The sequence below is a fragment of the Amblyomma americanum genome, chromosome 1 (assembly GCF_052857255.1).
Source record: "Amblyomma americanum isolate KBUSLIRL-KWMA chromosome 1, ASM5285725v1, whole genome shotgun sequence".
In the NCBI taxonomy this organism is placed as follows: Eukaryota; Metazoa; Arthropoda; class Arachnida; order Ixodida; family Ixodidae; genus Amblyomma; species Amblyomma americanum.
Genome location: NC_135497.1, coordinates 437501792 through 437519251, shown reverse-complemented (window position 1 = coordinate 437519251; position 17460 = coordinate 437501792). Strand labels below are relative to the sequence as shown.

At 47.0% G+C, this 17460-nt stretch overlaps 1 long non-coding RNA gene across 1 annotated transcript; it reads right to left on the bottom strand.

Moving 5' to 3' along the window:
- Window positions 1–3118: 3118 nt before the first annotated feature.
- Window positions 3119–16588, bottom strand: LOC144103993 (uncharacterized). Its single transcript, XR_013308398.1, has 3 exons — window positions 16329–16588; window positions 14009–14138; window positions 3119–3258 (listed from the first exon to the last, which is right to left on the bottom strand). It is a non-coding gene; the product is annotated as an uncharacterized LOC144103993 (long non-coding RNA).
- Window positions 16589–17460: the final 872 nt, after the last annotated feature.

Genomic DNA, 17460 nt, shown 5'->3' with positions numbered 1-17460 from the left:
CCGATCACGGTAGAGTGATGGTTTGTGGATGCGACACCAAGCCAGAGGCAACACAGTAAAATCGCCTCACGTCAGCCATCCGCCGGATTCCCGCCAAGCCACGGCATCCCTTTTTTCTTTCGTTACCTCCATCCTGCCAAGTGCCACGCCGCGATTTTTCATCGTTACTTTCCTCCCAGTCCTCCTGACCATGCCAGCTCTGGCTGAACTGTGTTTCCCTCTCCTCCTCGGCGTTGAGTCTGTTCGGACGGCGCCAAAGCAACCGGCGGCTCTCGATCCAGTCTTTAAAATGCCTTACGCGTAACGAGTAACACGGCAGCCGTTGTACCCCCTAAATGGCTTGTTCTAAATGGCCTCTACAGAGCTATTACAACTTTCGCTGTAAAACAATGCGCACACTCATAGTATGCGATAAGGGCTGCTCCTGTGCTTCAGCAACGCAATCAAGAAAATGTGAATAGCAGTTTGTGTCTCAAGGGCTGAGATGACAGCCTTCTTGTCTTGTTTCGGAAGCGGAGAAGTAATCTAACCAGGATGTATTCTGCTTTGCTGTAGCATCCTAAAGTCATCAGTAGTATCAGGATGGTAGATACAGGGCACTACAAGACAACCGCTAGTCCTGTTCACCCTTCCTCCCTCCCTGCGTCTGCCACTTGAAGTTGAAGTTTATTTTGCAACATGTTGTTAGGAAGGCCAGGGAAAAAGGTGTATAAACTGCTTGAGGGATCCTGACTTCCCCTATACACAGCAGCATTCAAGGTGGCGGAAGCACGAGAACAAAGAACACATAAAGGGAAAAATGGGAACATCATGGAAGCATATGCATCATATAATACATATATACGTGCAAATAAAAATAAATATCAGAATGCAGCACGCAGAAAAAAAGACTACAAGAGGGGGGTGGAAGAGGGGTGCTCATGACAACAGCAACATAAACATACATGAATCTTTGCCGCAATTTTTGTAGAGATACGTCGGATAAGTCAAGATTGTCACGGCAGTGCAGCTGGTTCAATAACTTAGGTAAAGTGTATTCCAACATCTGATGGCCATAACTGGTACATGTCTTAACATTCCGTGCCTCTAGGCTGCGCATATCATACACATTTTTGTTTTTCTCTAAACCAGCCTGATGAATCAACGCGTCATCGTTTTCATTCTTGCGAGTTTACATTTATGACACAGCCTATAGTCATATATGCCTTTTATTGGTATAATTTTTGTGTTTTGGGAAAAAATTTGCGGTGTTTAAAAAATATGGCACTTTACTTACAATGCGTATGATTCGTTTCTGTAATAGTAATAACAAATAGTATTAACAAATTTCGGAAGGCAGTACCAACAAGCACAACTAAAGGCTTCAACGTTCAGTGTAGCAGATGAGCATTTTTGCTTTCTCGAGGACATGGCTAATGATACCTTTTTTATCGTCGTCGTTTGGGTTGAGACATGCCAATTTCTTGAAATCCTACGCAATCGGTCAGAAACTAGCGATGCAGATAAACAAAAGAAAACAGGGTCGGAACAGGCTGGCTACGAAGGTTCTCACGAGTGGGTGAGCCCCTTTTGATTCATATACATCAGGAAGATTTGGCTCACTTTTGATTTGAAATAGGATTTGCGCCGAACTTTTCAAGGCGTTTCAGGACCTATTTCGCTCTCGCAGTTTACGCAAAAGATAGCTGCATAAAAACGCTTGCTATTGCAGTGTACCTTGTGTGCGTTTCTATTACTAAATTTGGCTCATTTTGAAAAAAAGAAAAAAAAATTTGTGACTTCTTGACCTAATATTTTCCCTCCCGGCTAGCAAATGTACTGTCAGCGTCAAATGAAATGCGAACCGCGGAAAGCGCGGCCACTGACCCAGCTTATGTCTCAGCCTGTCGACAGGGAGCATAGGCGCGCCCATCCGGTTTGCGATAGTTTTGCTTCTGTTTTCTTTTACTTTCGTTGTCGCGTTTTGCCACTGGAGCGCCGCATCTATTCTTTCTACGTGTGGAAACTTGCGAAGCGCGGTTTCGTTGGCGGCAGCGGCTCCGGCTCGCGTAGTTCAGGGAAGCGGGCGTTCTGTGCTCGCTTGCCTGCAGTGCTATAATGTTGCTTCCGTCATCGTCGTGTTATCAGTGTCTGCTGCAAAGCGAACAATAAAAACTGATCGTGCTGCGCAAGTTTCCATACGTAGAAAGAATGATTGGGGCGCTCCAGTGGCGAAACGCGAAAAGGAATGTCAAAGGAAACAAAAGCAAAATTAACGAAAACCGGATGGGCGCGCCTGGGTTTCCTGTGGACAGGCTGAAGCGTAAGTGGGACCTTTGGCCACGCTTTCTGCGGTGCGCATTTCATTTGACGCTGATAGTACATAAATGGCGCATTGAAGGGAGACTGGTGAGTTAATACGCGTGACCTGCTTTTTTCGTAAAATAGCCGTCTGCCTACGTCAGTATTTCTCAGACGCTCGCACCTGCATTTTCTTGGCTCCTATTCAGTCTGGCTGATTGTGCTATCACAGCGGTTACTTTGCAAGTCATTTAGTGTAAACTCTTATACTAAATTCATACCAGCCATCATAGCCGCGAGAAAGATGAATCTTGAAATCAGAGCCATGGTTTATTGAATCTGAAAAAAAGGGAAGGAAAATAAAGCATGCCTAGATTTTATAATGTGTATTTATTTGCCCTTGCAAGATGGCGCCCAGTCAAAACGCACTACAGGATTCTAAGACAGAAAATTTCTGTAGTCTGTAGTTTTGTCGTATTTTGGGCATGTCTTGTGTAGTCTGTCTTGTCTTCTGTAGTCTGTCTTGTCTTTTGTAGTCCTGTCTTGTGTAGTCTGTCTTGTCTTTTATAGTCTGTCTTCTGTAGTTTGTCCTCTCTTTTGTAGTTTGTCTTGTCTTCTGTAGTCTGTCTTGTCTTCTGTAGTCTGTCTTGTCTTCTGTAGTGTGTCTTGTGTAGTGCTCGTACACTGTGTAACAGTCGTTACTGTCACCTGTCAATTAACACAGGATTTGTGTTCTGGAGTAGGCTATGCACAAAAATGCACATCTAGTTAATGGTCGCATGTCAATTAACACAAGCTTTGTGCATTCCAGAGTAATTCGTGCACAAAACCACTAGAATTGAAATGAAAATGATCAATATTTATTTACTGTTTCGTGCTTTTTTTTCGAGCTTGCTGATGCATGCTGTCCAGCGTTGTCCTGGCCGCAGGTTCCTAGATACATCGCCCATGAGCCAAGAAAAATGGTTTTTGTCTTGGCTGAAAAAAACAAAAAATAGAGATCACCGCTGCTACCTGCGCAAAAAAAAATGTGAAAGCGTTGATGCTTCCTCGACACTGGTTGCCTTTCAAATTTGGCGCCAAGGTTGTTTTCTCGTTGACTTGATTGGTTATTAATTAACTCTTCTTTTACCCTCATTTCATCCCAGCAACGATTTCGAGTTTTCAAATTTCCCTCCTCAGATCGTTCCTGCCCAATCACTGAATATCCGCCCAGTCTAATCACGCGTTCATTGCCTTTCGCTTCTCAATAATTACCTAATTGCCTCTAATTTATCATTCTTTTTCCTATCTCCTGGTTAAGTATAGGACACTTATCACTGGTCACGTGATTGCTCATTTCGAGTTTTCAAACTTGGCGCCAAGCTTTGGCTTTGTCCATACTTCGTTTTTCAAACTTGGCACTACGCTGTAGCTCCACCTTGTGACATTCCGTGTGTGCTACGAGGATCCACGTTCGACGGCGCGGCGTAGACGGAGACCCGTGACAGCGGCATCATCAATTACCCAGCCATGCTCTTTGAGTGACGACCAGAACAACCGGACCCACCGCCGCCCCGGGGAAACAGGCTTTATCCTCCCCAATTTCCGGGCACATTCCAGGACAAGGGAGCTGTCAGCGGGCCAGAGCGCGCCGTACCACAGCCGACGCTATGCGCTACCGCGAAGACAACATTCTTTCCCTCCTTCCCCTTTCGACGTGGGCTATCGCCGGGAAGGCACCCACAGCTTCCCGCCGTGCCTCGTGAACAAAAGCGCATTCCCAGAAGGGCCGTGACGGACACCTGTCATGGCGGACAGGCAGTACTCGCCAAGAATGTGGAAAGACAGGCGCTAGTGAATTAGCTCCGAAGAGAGAGCCTGTGTATACTCTCACTTGAGAGAGAGTGGTGGCGTTTTTGTTGTTTATTTAGTTTGTATTGTTAACAGACTCTGGGTTCGAGGCTAAGCCCAACCCAAGGGGTGGTCCCCATCTCGCTTGTTATTTTGGATTGGAGAATTGATGCTTTGGGCGGGCCACTGGAAATGACCGCCCTTAGTCCTTTGTTAATCAAGTGCTTGAAAGCACATGTAAACGGATGCAGTCCAGTCTGAGCTGAGGACGACATCGTTCGCCAAGAGGGCCTTCAGCGCCGAAGCCCGACGGCGTGCAGCTTCTGCCAGCAACCGCTCGAGCCCAACTCCGGAGCCACTCCATCGCCCCCATGAAGTCGTCGGCACGTAAGCTCGGACGCCCCAGCCTCTGATGTATAACCTTAATCATGTGTAATTATTGAATATACCTGTTTGTTTAAACTGAGCCATACGGTGTCTCTTTGCCTCTCCGTCCCGTGTGGACCTGCGCATTATGGGGGTCATCACACTGGTGTCAGAAGTGGGGTCTCAAAAGCAAATGTCCTCTGAATGCTGTGACATTCATGACTTCAAAATTGTAATCAAAAGGGAATCACGGGACTGATTGTGGGACTTTTACCCCCATTTGAGAGGCTTGAGGCACTGGAGGGCTTGAAAAAAAAAATGACTGTATCTGAGGGAGCTCCCACTCCACAGCCGTCGCTCGGAGCAAGCATGCTGGCATTAGGAAGCGTCATCCCGACGTTTACGGGAGATAAGACAGGGGTTCCAATCTGCGATTTCTTTTCCATGCTAGAAGAGATTGGGAAAATGGGGGGATGGTCCGATGCTCAAATGCTGGGAATGGCGAGGTGTAAGATGGCAGGAGCTGCTCATGATTTTGCCTGGCGAAATGAAAAAGTAAAATCCACAAAATCATTTGCGGAATTTAAGAAGCTCGCGTTTGAGCATTTTGACACTGAACCACGTCACGTGCGAGTACAGAGGTTCCGTGACGCCGGACAGATGGTAGGGGAGGACGTGCGAACGTTTGCGTCGCGGCTTCAGCGCTTAGCGCGCGATACGTTAAGCAGGGAGGAGGAAGGAGACCAGCTTAAGAAGAAATACGCGGAAGATATACTTAAAGAGGAAATGACCGCTTTGTTCAAGGCTGGTCTGCAAGACCCCGTGCGCCGGTTCGTGCTCTCGCGCAAGCCGAGCAATTTCGACCAAGCCGTGGAGGCCGCATTGGATGAGGAACAAAATGAGGCGTTAACGACAGCCGCAGCGAGAGTACGCGTCATAGAGAGAGCGGTGCTCAACCCTGAGGTTGCTCTCTTGACAGAGCGGTTAGATCGCTTAGAACAGCTGCTATCTCAGCAGGTAGAATGCCAGGTTGAAGCGCGCGCTCAACAGCGCCCATTCGCTGGAAACCGGAGACCGCCACAAAGCTACAGGCGCGGTATGCGAGATTTTGAAGAAATCGTATGCTTCGCTTGCCAGGGTCGCGGACACATCGCCAGGTTCTGCCAAAACGTGCGCCGTGGGGAGCCACAAAGAGAAGCAGGCGAGACACGCCCTAAGCAAGCCGACAGCGGGGCTCCAGATACCGAGTCAAAAAACTAGTTAGTCCTCCCCAGCCTGAGGAGCGTGGGGAGGGAGCAGTAGATAATGAGGTGGTGGTAGTTTGTGTGGCCGACGAGGCATGCCCTGTTGTGCGTTGCAAGTTAAATGGTTGTTGTATGGAATTGTTGATAGATACGGGGTCAAAGGTGACATTGCTTAAGGAGAGCAGTTTTAACACGCTTCGAAGGAAGGGGGACCGCGAGGTGTTGGAAGCGTCTGGTGGTATGGCAACCAAATTTGTAGGCATAACGGGGGATCTTCTTGGCATAAGTGGACTCTACCGGTTACACTTCTCTCTCGGCGGAATCGCATTGGAGCACCCCTGCTACGTATGCCCGGACACGGTGTCTCTGCCAAACGGAGTGTCAGGTATATTAGGGCAGGATTTTTTGAGAAAAGGGAAGGTAGTAGTCTCATTCTCTGAGGAAGAGGTTAATGCGGGCGGCTCAAAAGTTCCGTTTTTGAACAGGAGAGGGGCTGAGATTCGCATTACCGATATTGACACCCGTCAAACAGTGGGATCATTGGAGAAGGTATATTCGCGGGTTGTCGTCCGGCTGGTCGAGGAGGCGGTCGTCCTTCCTTGGTCGGAGCACATTTTGTACGCGTTTGTGCCTTCAGATGTAGAGAGCGGCGCCGTGGGAGTGCTTGAGCCGGTCGACTCTCTCAGCAATGGCCTGAAGGCAGCCGCGTGCCTCGTGACAGTTAATGACGCCCACAGGGTGCCCCTACGGGTGGTTAACTGTAGCCAGCAGCCACTGAGCCTTCCCAAGAACAAAACATTGGCTTTCTTCACCTCTGCGATAGAGCAACGTGAGCCCACCGATACGGTACTCGCAACTGTAGAGCATGCTAGTCCTTCGGCTGCTCCAAAGGTGTCGTTCGATCTTTCTCACGTAAAATCCAGGGAGAGGGAGGCTCTGGCTGGTTTGCTGAACGACTACTCGGAGGTATTCGCCGCGTCTAACCTGGATTTGGGCTGATGTGGCGTTATAAAGCACAGGATAGAAACCGGCACTTCATCGCCCGTTTACCAGCGTGCGTACAGGATTCCTTACTCCCAACGTGAGGAGATGGAGCGGCAGGTGCAGGACCTGATTGATCGCGGCATTGTCGAACACTCAAAGTCACCCTGGGGAGCACCAGCACTATTGGTGGAAAAGCCAGATGGCTCGTATCGATTGGTAGTGGACTACCGCAAACTAAATGCCGTAACTCGCATCGATCCATACCCGATCCCCAATATACAGGAGACGCTTTCTCAGCTGGGCTCTGCCAGGTACTTCACGGTAGTGGACATGGCGGCGGGATTCTGGCAGATAGCAATGGATCCGGCAGATGCCGAGAAAACGGCATTCAACACGCCCTCAGGGCACTATGAATGGAAAAGAATGCCGATGGGTCTGGCCAACAGCCCTGCTGTCTGGCAGAGAACCGCTGATGTTATCCTGGCAGGTCTTCTGGGGAGGCTGTGCTTCGTGTATATGAATGACATTATCATATACAGTGACAGTTTTGATAACCATTTGCGCGATATTGAGCAGGTGTTGGTGCGACTAAGAGCAGCGGGTCTCAAGCTGAAGCCCTCTAAGTGCCAATTCCTCAAAAACGAGGTGAAATACCTCGGGCACGTTGTTTCAGCTGACGGCGTGCGACCGGACCCTGAGAAACTAAGGTGTGTCTCGGATTTTCCATCCCCGACTAGCGTCCGCCAGGTCCAGCAGTTTCTCGGCCTGATCGGTTACTACCGAAGGCACATAGAGGAGTTCGCCAAGCTCGCTAAGCCGCTCACCGCCTTAACAGCCAAAAATGTCGCCTTTCGCTGGGACGAAAACGCGGAGAATTCTTTTGGGGCCCTGAAAAGGAAGGTAATGAGTGCACCGCTGTTGCGCCACCCGGATTTTAATTTGCCCTTCGTTATGGCCACAGATGCGTCAAATTTCGCAGTTGGTGCCGTGCTATCTCAGGTTATCGAGGGCAAAGAACATCCCGTTGCTTTTGCTAGCCAACAGCTGAACCCCACTTCTGACACCAGTGTGATGACCCCCATAATGCGCAGGTCCACACGGGACGGAGAGGCAAAGAGACACCGTATGGCTCAGTTTAAACAAACAGGTATATTCAATAATTACACATGATTAAGGTTATACATCAGAGGCTGGGGCGTCCGAGCTTACGTGCCGACGACTTCATGGGGGCGATGGAGTGGCTCCGGAGTTGGGCTCGAGCGGTTGCTGGCAGAAGCTGCACGCCGTCGGGCTTCGGCGCTGAAGGCCCTCTTGGCGAACGATGTCGTCCTCAGCTCAGACTGGACTGCATCCGTTTACATGTGCTTTCAAGCACTTGATTAACAAAGGACTAAGGGCGGTCATTTCCAGTGGCCCGCCCAAAGCATCAATTCTCCAATCCAAAATAACATGCGAGATGGGGACCACCCCTTGGGTTGGGCTTAGCCTCGAACCCAGAGTCTGTTAACAATACAAACTAAATAAACAACAAAAACGCCACCACTCTCTCTCAAGTGAGAGTATACACAGGCTCTCTCTTCGGAGCTAATTCACTAGCGACTGTCTTTCCACATTCTTGGCGAGTACTGCCTGTCCGCCATGACAGGTGTCCGTCACGGCCCTTCTGGGAATGCGCTTTTGTTCACGAGGCACGGCGGGAAGCTGTGGGTGCCTTCCCGGCGATAGCCCACGTCGAAAGGGGAAGGAGGGAAAGAATGTTGTCTTCGCGGTAGCGCATAGCGTCGGCTGTGGTACGGCGCGCTCTGGCCCGCTGACAGCTCCCTTGTCCTGGAATGTGCCCGGAAATTGGGGAGGATAAAGCCTGTTTCCCCGGGGCGGCGGCGGGTCCGGTTGTTCTGGTCGTCACTCAAAGAGCATGGCTGGGTAATTGTGTAATGCCGCAGCTCATAACATTGCTATATGCGTATGTGTTAAGTTATCGGAGTTAATAGTTAAACCTTTCTGTCATTAAGTAACACCTTCACAGGAGAGCATGCGGAGCGCATGCAGAACCTGCCCTACTTCCTTTCGTTATCTATATTTTTGTCTGTGCCGTGATCGTGCTAGAAGTGGGAGCTCCTTTGTAACTGTGGTAAATTTATTTCGTCCAGTTTGGACTAGAAAGGAGAGGCTTGGGTGCTGAGTTTCATGTTTATGTGTAAAAGAAGATCAGTGCTGCCCCTGGAGACGCCAGTTATGACAGCGGAGGCATTGGTGTTGTGCAGTGGTGTTGAGTGCAGCGAAAAGTGTTTTGTCGGACGCACTGTGCGAGGCGATTCAGAAAGACAAGGGGAGCTGCGTGGACTCAAATGTTCGGAGAACATTCTTCTGGAGGGTGAGCGAGTGTGACATTCCGTGTGTGCTACGAGGATCCACGTTCGACGGCGCGGCGTAGACGGAGACCCGTGACAGCGGCATCATCAATTACACAGCCATGCTCTTTGAGTGACACCAGAACAACCGGACCCGCCGCCGCCCCGGGGAAACAGGCTTTATCCTCCCCAATTTCCGGGCACATTCCAGGACAAGGGAGCTGTCAGCGGGCCAGAGCGCGCCGTACCACAGCCGACGCTATGCGCTACCGCGAAGACAACATTCTTTCCCTCCTTCCCCTTTCGACGTGGGCTATCGCCGGGAAGGCACCCACAGCTTCCCGCCGTGCCTCGTGAACAAAAGCGCATTCCCAGAAGGGCCGTGACGGACACCTGTCATGGCGGACAGGCAGTACTCGCCAAGAATGTGGAAAGACAGGCGCTAGTGAATTAGCTCCGAAGAGAGAGCCTGTGTATACTCTCACTTGAGAGAGAGTGGTGGCGTTTTTGTTGTTTATTTAGTTTGTATTGTTAACAGACTCTGGGTTCGAGGCTAAGCCCAACCCAAGGGGTGGTCCCCATCTCGCTTGTTATTTTGGATTGGAGAATTGATGCTTTGGGCGGGCCACTGGAAATGACCGCCCTTAGTCCTTTGTTAATCAAGTGCTTGAAAGCACATGTAAACGGATGCAGTCCAGTCTGAGCTGAGGACGACATCGTTCGCCAAGAGGGCCTTCAGCGCCGAAGCCCGACGGCGTGCAGCTTCTGCCAGCAACCGCTCGAGCCCAACTCCGGAGCCACTCCATCGCCCCCATGAAGTCGTCGGCACGTAAGCTCGGACGCCCCAGCCTCTGATGTATAACCTTAATCATGTGTAATTATTGAATATACCTGTTTGTTTAAACTGAGCCATACGGTGTCTCTTTGCCTCTCCGTCCCGCGTGGACCTGCGCATTATGGGGGTCATCACAACCTACTTTCAGCGTTTTCAAATTTCGCGGCACTTTTTCTCTGGCCCAGCCACTTTTTGGACATTTTTGGCTGTAAATAATTACCCGATTATAAAATTTTCTTTTCGAGCAGCATCCTCACATCATCCTCTGCCAATTACACAACCAATCGTATGACGATATCTCTTCTGAGTTGCCCACAACTGCTGCGGACACGATCCCCGGCAACATAGCCTAGTAAACTTCTCACTTTATTCAAAATGTTGTAATACTGAACAAGGCTTATGACTGGCCGAGTTGGTACTGGCTCACCTTAAAACCAGCCAGAACACACAAGAAGACATGAGCTCAAGAGGCGGGACTAACAAAAATTTAACTAACGATTTTGACTATTTGATTTGTGAGGGTTTAACGTCCCAAAGCGACTCGGGCTATGAGGGACGCCGTAGTGGAGGGCTCCAGAAATTTCGACCACCTGGGGTTCATTAGCGTGCACTGACAACGCACAGTACACAGGCCTCTAAAATTTCGCCTTCATTGAAATTTGACTGGTGCGGCCAGGATCGAACCTGCGTCTTTTGGGACAGCAGCCGAGCGCCATAACCACTGAGCCACTGCGGCGGCATCATTGAAGGAAAGCCGCAAAAGGAGACGCGTGAAGAGATACAAGCGCACAATAACCCATAGCAGTGAAAGGGCGAAGTGCAATCAAAGGTCACTGGCATACTAATGAATCATCTAAAAAAGCAAATTCCTTACGGTGAAGGTTTTCCGATGGCTTAGCCGCACGTGTCCTTAGCCTTGCCGATGTAGTAAGCCTCAACTATCTACCGACAGATTTATCCCTTCCATAAACCACTGATGTGTCGTGGAAATTAGGCGTGCAAAGAGACATGTCATCCTCAGATTTGCATTCACAAGATTGAGCATACAGTGCCAGATTAGAATTTGCCTTCCCCCTATAGAGTGAAAGTGCTCAGTCAAGTGCAAATTCAAATATCTGCCTGTCTGCCCATATTAGTTGCAGCCATAAGGCAGTGGAACGCAATAAACTCCATTACTTTTGCAAGTGGTGAACCTTTTTTTGTGACACTGTCCATTGTGGACAAGTACCCAGTTTTATCAAGCCTTTTTAATGGCGGCGCAAAGGCCTCCTGTCTTGCACTTCGCTGTTAAGACCACAGCAGCATTACGCTTTCCCGCGACTTTCTTGAGACTGTGAAATACTGTGGAGGTAAGGTGTATCAGCATCATCGGAGTATGTGCTCCTTACCCTCGAGCGAGTGAAAACATACTATGACAGGTTGTTGAGATGGGCAAGTGGGAACCCAGCTGCTTGGAAACCTGCTACAAGAATGCGTCCTCAGCAGTGATGGCATGACTTATCTAAAGCTGATGTCATGCACACGATTGCACACCCATCAAGTGTTTCCATCTTTACTGACCTTAACCAGTGACAAACACACCTCTTCACCATCCTTCCCCAACAACGAGTGGTCCGACTCGTAGCTAAAAAGAGCCTTCCCCGATCTTTAGCTGTAGCCCCGACAAACATATTCGTCCACAAAGTGCAAGTCTGCATCAAGAAACTGCTAACGGTTCTGCTTAGACAATTCTGATGTAAAAGACAGGCCTTGACCGCATGCCTTAAAGACTCCTAAAACATCTTGTGCCAACTTATCTGAGCCTTCTATGTCCAGAAAAATTACAGTCATGAACATAACGAAATGCTATTATGCCAAGGTCTTCCAAACAGGGCTCTAATGCCTTATTGACTTTAGACAAAAAAATGTTGCTGAGCAAAGGTACGACCTGCGTGTAAATACCACCCTGCCAACTGACAAATGCAGATTTGCAGTAAAAGGACAACAGCCCCAAGAAGCCAGCAACCGAAATCACGCAATCATCTGTAAAAGCATGTTCATTGTTCACCCTGCCGCAGTTTGCACACACCTCAGAGGTCTATCATGTGACAATGAATAGTGCAGGCCCTCCATGTCGATGCTCACTGCAGAGCACCTGCCTAGGTTGCTGTCCACAAGAAACTAGAACTCCACAGAACTCCACTTTTGTGAGTTGGCAAGGCGGTATTTACATCATAAATCAGGCATATGCAGAGGGTCTCAGGTTGCACTGTTCCTCCGCGACATTCTTCTGTCCAGAGTCGATACCACATCAAAGCCCTGTTTGGAAGGCCTGGGCATAGTAGCATTTCGTTATGTTGATAGCTACCTAATTTTTTTGCACAAGGAGGGCTCAGATAAGTTGGCACAAGACGTTTTAGAAATCTTTAGGCATGTGGTCAAAGCCTATCTTTTAGGTCTGAATTTCACTAAGCATAACCGTTTGTAGCTTTTTGACTTGACCTGCGCTTTGCGGACGACCACATATGTTGGTTCCAAAGCGCAAGATCAGGAAGCCTCTTAGCTACGAGTTGAACCACTCGAGGCTGGTGAAGGACAGGTTGGCAATCACATGCATCACGACTGCTTTATGGAAGTCATGCCATCACAGTGTTTAGAATGCATTCTCGGAGCAGGTTTCCAAGCCAATGGCACCTGGGTTCCCACTTGCCCATCTTGCGCACCTGTCAGAGTGTGTTTTTACTCTCTCGAGGGAACGGAACACCGTTCACATGATGCTGGCGTAGTTGAGCAGCACAAAAAGACAGGCTCTATACCTTACCTCCACGCCATTTCGCACCATCCCAATAAAGTTGCACCAAAATATGATGTTGCTGTTGTCTTGACCGCTAAAAGTAAGGTACGAGCCCTTTGCTTCTTCGTTCAAACTAGGCTTGATACAACTACGGGTAATCGTCCGCTATGCACAGTGGCAGATAAAAAATGTTCACCACTTGCAAAAGTTAACCGGTTTTTTGCATTCCACTGCCTCGTAGCTGAAGCTACTATGGGCAGACAAGCAGATATCTGAATGTGCGCTGGCTGAGTGCACTTTCACTGTATAGAGAGGAAGGCGAATTTTCTCCTGACACTGCACGTTCAATCTCGTGAATCCAATCGGAGGACGACCTTTCTCTTTGCACGCCTGATTTCTGCGGCACATCAGTAGTTTAGGGAAGTGATAAATCTGTCCTGATATAGTTGAGGCTTACTACATCAGTAAGGCTAAAAACAAGTGCCTGGCTAAACCGTCCGTGAACCATCACTGTAAGGAATTAGTTTTTTAGATGGTTTACTAGTACTTCAGTGCCTTTCGGTTATTTTTTGCCCTCTCACTGTTTGGGGTCTTGCGTGCTTGAATCTCTTTGCAGGTCTTCTTTTGCCACTTTCCTTCAATAAAATTTCAGTTGTTAGACCAGCCTCATCTTGTGCTCATCTCTTCTCCTGTTTTGTGTCTTCCGGCTGGTTTTAAGATGTAATACTGAATGCCGAAAGAAAGCCATTTTAGAGTCAAGTGCACTTATAATGGCCACAACTATAATGAATGTTCATTTATTACAAAAAATAGTGCTTACTTCATTAATTTATGCATGAAGTATATGACACTGCATCAAAATAAAAAAAGGACTAAGCCTCTAACCCTCATGGCCAAACTGCAGTTACAGCAAACAAAAGGACACCATAAACCTGCCTCACATGCAAAAGCTTGCACTACAGGCCAATGCAGAAATAAGATCAGATTACTTCCCAAACTGCATGACACTGCCACGCAAAGTAAAGATTGTGACAGGCAATAAAGGAGCAACAAAAAGCAAACTGTAGGTAGCAGCCAATCTCATGCAGACAAGCTACAAGGTCAGGCCAGCATAGACGTGGAAGAAATTTGAAAAAAAAGCCACAAGCATATAATTTTTAAGGTTTTCAATGCCCTTTAAATGGCAAATACTTTCCTGAAAAAACATAACAGAAGCGGCAATTTTTTTTTCGGAAATCAATTTTTTTCATGTACTTCATTATTCTTGAAGCATGGGCGGGCATAGAGTAGTCAGATTAGTGCATGCGTTCCTAAGCAATGCCATGCCAAAAACTGTACTTACAGAAAAAGCTTGCCTTACTGAGTGAATACCACTGGCCATCCACTAATTTCCCAGCCTGCTCCAGGTCCCTGGCAAAAATCACACGCAACATGGTGGCTTGCACAACTTCCATGCAACTCTTGGTCTTTAGCTGGAAGAAAATTGAGGGATCAGTGAGATATAAAATTTTACATGCATTGCTTTGTTTCAATGACCGACTAAGAAAGAAACAGCGGTTTCTGTGAGCGCAACTATTTTTTCACACTAGCTTTCTACAGTAAACCATGTTTATCGCAACCTAATTCACACTGACTTGCTGCACGGCCCCAGCACTACTGTGTATAGCTCTATGGTTTCAAATGCTTGTTAGCTCTGAGCCCTTGGGCTTGCACTCGTTAATGCAGAAAACCTCGGAAAGGGCAACCAGAGCTTCGAGCTTTAAGCCATAGGTATTCAGAAGCTCAGTGGTCTGTGGGAGAACTTTTGGCTAGGTGACACAGTAGCAAATGCTTCTCCAGCTACTTTCACTCCATTGCAAAAAACTCGCACAGCAGAGACCTGTCCTCCATTTTGCATTGCAGAAACAATCACTGAAATTCAAAGCACACATACTAAATGCACACCTACCTTCCAACACAGCTTCATAATAATGGGTATAATTATTGGAATGAAATACCAGTCAGTACATGTAGTTTTCAGTTTATCCAAAAATTTTAAGCAACCGACAAACAATAAACATTAAAAGAGAAATAAAATAACCAGAATTGTTTAAAAAATCTGTCAGAAGAATTATGTGACATCCACTACACTCCAGCAGTTCTTTGCCTTTGTGCACCTTCAAACCACACTTTCTTACAGGCACATTTGCACAGAAATTGGGTTGAACCTGATCATTAGGAATCTTTTTTGGTGCAACAGTAGGAAGAAACCAGGTTTTACCCAAGAACGAAGCACCCTACACATTGTATCACAAGCCCAGATGGTGCACTTAAGTCGCCTCTTATGCTTATGCAAGAAACAGGAACAGAGATATCTTGACTAAATAAAAAAAAGAGGAAGTGCAGTGCATGTGTAATGCAGAGAAGATATAAGCAATACCACACTAAAACACTGGGAGGATTCCAAGAGTAGGTGAATGCATGAATGGGTGGCAATCAGGTGGCTAAATGAGATTAGGAAATTTGAGGAAAAAGGGTGGTAGCATGTGGCACAGGAGACAGTTACCTAAAATGAACTAGAGAACCATTGTTCTGCACTAATTTTAACAGCACATTCACACGACAGACAGAATCACTAACTCCAGGAACAGACTGAGCATCATGCAACTCAATGTCAATCACCATTGCAAATGGCACCAGCACCGCAGACTGCGCATGAGGAAAAGTAGACATATTTTTGCTCTCAATTTTGAGCAGCAGTCAGCTGCGCTTTTAGGAGCAAAGCTCTAAAGTACGGCAACATTGGCACTTTGTTTTACTGACATGAGGGTGCTTGTGAGCGTGCAAGTCCCATGTTTGTTTTGCACCAAATGTGTTAATTGGGAGGTATGTTTAGCTAAAGAGGGGCATCTAACATGGGCATCAGCTCTTCATTACTTCCCTTCTATGTCCCTCCCTTATATCACGGTTCAAGTGTCCACCAAAATGTGACACAGTTACTGTTACATTTCCTTGAATTTTCCTTCAACTAATTTTAAATTTTTCAAGTATACAGCTTTAAGAAGGTAGAGGTACAAACTGTACAGTATAACCATATGATATGGCAATACACCAGCAATAAATCTGTGCTGACAGCAGCTTGCCCAGTGCATTGCAAGGATGCTATACCATACAAGGATTGGTGTCATCGTGCAAAGTTACATTACTGACTGGCAATTTGGTCTCTGTGTCAGAAATACTGGTAAACCATCATTGTAGAGCACAATGTTTTTAAAGGGATAAATGAACATATAGGTCTTTTTCGAGGACACATATGCATACCAGGCAACAGGTGTGCAATGTCAAAGCACGTTTATGTATCAGAAATACTGGTAAACCATCATTGTAGAGCACAATGTTTTTAAAGGGATAAATGAACATATAGGTCCTTTTCGAGGACACATATGCATACCAGGCAACAGGTGTGCAATGTCAAAGCACGTTTATGTTAACAGCAGCTGCGTCAAGAGCTACATCAGCGACTATATTTTGTACAATCCTACAGTTCCGGTAATTATAAGCTAGGTACTGCTGTGATGTGCATGTAGAGTTTCATGCATTTCTAAACCTAGCTGCAAGCCTATATTGAAAATATTTGTCTAAATAGGCAGCTAAGATATGCATCACTGAAAAAGAATAACTACCATGAACGGATCAGGAGGGATGACACAGCCGAAGGCAGGAAGCACGCATGGCCCAATAGATGCTGCTCGCTGGCAACTGCAAATAAATACATCCAGAGCAACAGCTGTCAGTGGCTGTAGCCATGTCATGAATGACAAGAGAGGAAATCGTCTACTGCTTTAAAAACTAAACTTAGACGTAATATAAGTAAATAAAAAACCAATGAGCTAGCCCATGACAAAACAAATGAACAGATTTTATGTAATGCACCCATATACATTCTTTGATAAGAGTCACAATGACTGTTATAACCACACTGAAAGATGAGCTGGCTGAAATACCGCACACCAATTTGATTATAGGGTGTGCAGGTTTTCATTAATTCCTATCATGGGGCCTTGCACCAATGTCTAGGTATTAAATTGAAAGTTGCAACCAGTCGGCCTTGGTTAAATGAGAAGAGAGAATGGAAAAAAGCATGCCTTCACTAGCAAGAAGCTTGATATCTCACAGCACAGCTTGGCATCATAGAAAAATTGCTAGCGCATTTAACAAATATGCATACAATTAAAAGCTGCACAAATTTGTCGACTGGCAATGCAAGTAAAGGCAAGAGAAACAAAAAAATACCAAAGAACACTCGTGAGTGCGGCGAAGGGAGGTCTGTGGGTAGGATCCCGTGCCTGGGAAGAGTTCTGAGCTCGGAGAATCGCCGGCACCACAGCTGATGGCACGCAACCAAGAATAAATAACAAAGCGAAAATAAGTAACAAAAAAAAACATCGACAATGGCGAACGACTTGAATGCGGGCCACAAAAGCGAGGGATATAGCAAAAAGGTAGAAATCCTAAATAATTGTGCAGTTGCATATCCGACAGCTCGCAGTGCTCAGAAGGAGAGGAAGCATCAACGTTTACAGCTCAGGAGACGCAAGATTGATCTAACTTTGACATAACACTGCCCCAAATCCTGTTCCACTTGGGAAGCACAGACAAGTTTACAAATGACAAGGCGATGAATATGAACTAGCCTTTCGCATGCGATCACTGTCTCAAAATTTAGTATGACTCATATTAAGGCACAAGCACTAATCCGATGAGTACTAACCCTGAGCAAAATAGTGCGGTGTATGATCGCAGCTGGCCTAGCGC